Raw genomic sequence first — 4,985 nt, forward strand, 5'->3', positions numbered from 1 at the left:
GTAAAGGGAAAGAAATAGGTTGGCTTTTTATTTATTTGCATTTACGCTTGGCAGCATTGCTCTCTGCATAGTGGAATATAAACTAGGAATGAAGGAACTGATGCAAGATAAAATGAGAAGCATCTCTAATTGTCGACCACAATTTATACCACACTGGAACCTTATTTTATGGGTTAACAGAAGGTTGGTTGACTTTCTCTCTCTCTCTCTCTCGCTCTCTCTCACCTGGCCACCCTAACAGTCTGATCAACCCTCAAATCCCAGGGTCTCAAACCCATTCAGTGGAGGGGGGCCAAATTCCACTACTAGTTATTTTGGGGAACAATCCAACCGTTATGGTCCCTGAGCCAAGACATACATTTAATACTCCATGGCTCCCCCCACCCCCAACAAACTACATTAGAGCACCCAGAGATGTAATGGGAGGGCATTGCCCAAAGATTAAGGGTAGAATCCAGCCTTTACAAAATGACTGAATTTTAGCAACTACTATTTATTCAGAATGTTATTGTCACATTCAGAATCATTCAGTGGAAACCTACTGGCCCTATTTCATGCCACTGCTCTTTCTTCCCTTTGTTTCTCTTCCTTCCTTACGCCATTCAGAGCCATTGCTGCAGGCTATCTTTAGACACAGGAAGACAACACCACATCGGTTTACACACAGTTTGCATTTGGAAGGTTTCCTTTACAACCATGAGGGCTTAAACTTACATTTACTGCCCCCTCCCCACCAAAATAAATGATGAGATTCTGCCCAATCTGAATATGTCATTTGGAACCCCATAAATACCTCAGATGGACTGGATCCAGCCAGTGGGCCATGTGTTTGACACCCTGGCTCTAAACTTGTTGAAGTTTTTTCCATATCTGCATCTGTTTAGTTGTCAGAAAAGAAGGCTAAGGGGGGACTTGATAACAGTCTTCAAATATGTTAAGGGCAGCTATAAAGAGGATGGTGATCAGTTGTTCTCCATGTCCACTGAAGGTCAGACAAGAAGTAATCAGTTTAATGTGCAACAAGGGAGATTTAGGTTAGATGTTCACAAAAACTGTGTTTATAAATTAGAACGCTAAAGTTATCAAGAAAGGTTGTGGAATCCCATTCATTGGAGGTTTTTATGAACAGCTTAGACCAGTGGTCCCCTATGTGGTGCCATGGCGCCCACCAGGGCATTTTTGTGTGCCCACAGGACACCACACCTCCAAAATGCCGCTGCCGAAGAACCTCCTGCCTAAATGCCACTGAGACGTGTTGCTTCTTGGCAGCATTTCAGCGGTGGGGTGTCTGGCGCCCGCCACAGTCTTCTGGGAATAGCAATATGCTATTCCCACAGAAAGGTTGGGCACCACTGGCTTAGACAAACCCCTGTCAGGGATGATCCACATTTACTTGGTCCTGCCTCAACTTGTGGGTGGGAGTGGACTAGATAACCTCTCAAAGGCCCTTCCAACCCTACATTTCTAGGATTCTATAACTCCATGAAATACAAAGCACAACTTTTTCTTCCACACTTCATTCAGATAATCTAACTACTGGGCATCAATACATTAATCTAAACTGATGTAATTTGCCTAAATTCTGCACCAAGCTGCCACTTCAACCTCCTGCAGCAATTATATTTTTATAGTTTATTGAAGCTAAAAGTGGGTTGACACCTAGAGCTGGCTGCAGTGTAAATGTAGATTGCTAAAAGGTTCTTGTACATGTCAAAGTTTACTCAGTCACCTCAGAATTTCATTAGAACCATTGTGGGTTTTGCTTTTACATCCACTTAATCCCTGCACACGCCTCCTCCCAACAGGCCTGGGCTCCCAGCTTCCCACAAATCGCGTCAGTGTTACTTGATATGATTTTCTGGAAAGGGAGGCTCAGCAGCTTTCAAATGGATCATCATCCTCCACACCCTCACTAACAATTTCTGGGATTGGATGAATGGCCATTTCCCCCTATTCTACTTCTTTTCGGGGGCAGCATGGCCATGTGAGACCTACTGCTTACATTCAAAATAAGGAATGTTTTGCATATGAAGGGTGGACTATCCACCACCCAATTTTGCAGCAGTAAGACCGGCAATACTCCCTCTCCTGCTGCTGTAAGCAACTGCCCATTAGCTATACAGCTGACAGTTTCAGAGTGTATTAGGGCTAAGGGAATTCCCTTTGGATGAAGCTCCTCCTTCTCTGGGACTTGGACAGGGAGTAGGATTAATTTGGATGGGTAAGAAGGGGCATCAATCACCTTGCTAAGAGCCTGGCAGAAAGGAGGAGTGGAAGTCCACCAGCCTTCTGCTTTCCCCCGGATGATATTTAAGATAATGCAACAGCTCAATGTCCATTCAAGAGGAGAGGGGACCTTTGATTAGGGGGATCTTGATGCATCTAGCCATTTGCATTATGCAACCAATGGAACTCAACCGGTTAACAGAGTGTTAGCGGCTTAAGTGTTAGTTTCAGCTTGAATTTTCACCTGCTGATGACATTAGAGGCAAAAAGGGATTCTCAACCCCAGGAAATCAGCCTTTCTACTTAAGCTTGCCACAGTTCAAGTAAGCTTCAATTGACTAGCTGGTTTGCACATCCCTTGTTATAACCTGAATACAGTACACTGAAGACACATGACAGTAACTACAAAAAGCAGAGGGAACTGTAATGGAAGGGACAAGCACCTCAACAAAATTATGTGTTTATTTATTTAGATTTTTTTTAAAAGTAAGATACCTATCCAAGGCTCTAAGTGCCCTAACATCAGTAACAAGACAATAAATAAAATCCCAGCAGCATTAATCCTTGCATCAGGAACTCAGTCAGTCACCTCCAGAGACTCTTTCCTACTCCTTAATTGTGGAAAGCAAACCCTCAGCCCGTTCTGAAAACCCTGTCAAATAGATGCCTTTTGTAGCATGCCAGGGTAGTCACCAAAGGAGAACATGTTCCAGAGTCCTGGAGTCCTCACAAGGAACACCTTGCTATCTGCCCCCCTTACTTTTGTAACAAGGGGCATCCAGCTCAAGTGTCCTGCTGACTGCAGCTGTGGCAGCATGGCCTGGGGAGAGCAGTAGTCCCTCAGGTAGGCCAGGTCTAGGCTCTTTAGGACAAAGTAAAGGCTTATGAACAACCATCCCAATAGTTACATGGAATTATAGCACTGGAGTGGACAAGATCTCAAAAGAATAACTCTTGAGGTTTAGGTGAACTGGACGATACAGGAGACTTTAAAGAGTACCAAATTTCAAGTGACTCTCCATATTTTATAACAATATGAAAGCTTTTCAATTGAAAACAGTTCCTGGGTCTTACATGACAATCATCTGACAGAAGAAACTCTGCTTCTAGAATCTCACAATTACTGCATGTACTGATCCCAGGTGTTGTTTTCATCAGTTGCAGTTCGTTCCTGAACACATGCCATGTGACATCAGATACAACAACAGAGGTGAATGAGTGCATGCTAACTCAGGTTTAGTCAATATAACAGAAACTACAGAACCTGTGAAGGTATGAGCTACAACAATAGCTACGATCAACTCTCTCTTTTGTGATTTCTAATTTTTACCAAATCTAAAGTAATTAAGGTTTGTTCCAGACGTTTTTATTGGTCTCTCCCTGAATACTTTAGACCTATAATAAATATTTGTAGTCATGTCTTAGTTCTTAGGCATTATTAGGATGATACTCCCTGAGACCAGAGAATCCTTTTATGCCTGGAATATTGCAACAGGACTTGAGGATATCTAGGAGAACTGGATAGTCAGTTTTGCATGGCTAACACCAGCATGCCTCTGAGTTGAGCAAAGAGGAGCTCTGCTGAGCTTGTCTCATTTAGAGGGCTAAATGCTGTCCTTCGATGTGAACACACACTTCCCGTTGATTTAAATGTAATCCGAATACCTAAAAGTGGCAAAATATGGCCCTACTTCGTTATCAGCTAGTTCATTTTCAGCAAATACTATTAGGTGGAATTTTCAAAGTGACCATATTATTCTTTCAATACAATTGGGGGTGGGTCGGAAATCATTCATCCATTGGTAAGAAAGAGAGAAGGCATTTGTTTTTTCTGAGTAGAGTTACCTTCAGTGTTATACCATTCCAAATGTCACATTCCACATATTCGAGAGCATCAAAAACTGGATTACTGATATTTATCCAAGAAACCACAAAAATGCTTAGAGAACATTCGGCTATGCAAACTTGTATTGTTACACATCTCACTGCTAAGAATTCAATGTGAATATGAACAGCAAACGTATGTGACTGTTATTCTTGAAAGTACAAAGCAACATTCCAAATACTTCCAGTTGGATGAGAATAAAAGAACTGTGGCTTGAGCAAGAATAAAAGCTTGAATTTCAAATGAACTTTCATTTTCTAGCCATTAAAGCAAACATAAAATATCTTTAATTGTCTGAAGTTTTATTTATGTGTTTATTTTTATAAAAGCAACTATTTAGGAGTGGTTGAAGTCTTATTCAGTACTTGACCTAGTTAGAAATATAAAACTGCCTATAGTTTCAGAGCAGACAGCTTTATAATGATTTTTCTGCCGTTTCAATGAACACTGTCTAGTCAACAGGATTAGTGTCAGGAGACCTATTATATATCTTCTGTAGATCTATTCAGATATCTATGATAAAAGCCATTTTTGAATTTACTAAAGGTTACATCTGCACTTGGAGCTGGGGGTGTATATGGATTTTGAGGACACTAGGTCTCATCAAGCTCGTATGCTGAAAATGGAGGGTGGTCTCAGCAGCGCAACCAGAAGGATGGGTTAGCCACCTCAAATATGTGACTAGGGTCTTGGATGCAATCATACTCTGGGAGATGAACCCACCCTAGTACTCATGCTGCCACAGCTATACTCCATTTTTAGCATGCTAGCTCAACGAGACCTAGCGAGAATATGCCTCCTCAAGCTGGGAATCACACCTCCATTTCCAAGTGTAGACATATCCAAAGAGTAAGCTATGATGTATGTATTAGCT

This window comes from Lepidochelys kempii, chromosome 1 (assembly GCF_965140285.1).
Source record: "Lepidochelys kempii isolate rLepKem1 chromosome 1, rLepKem1.hap1, whole genome shotgun sequence".
In the NCBI taxonomy this organism is placed as follows: domain Eukaryota; kingdom Metazoa; phylum Chordata; order Testudines; family Cheloniidae; genus Lepidochelys; species Lepidochelys kempii.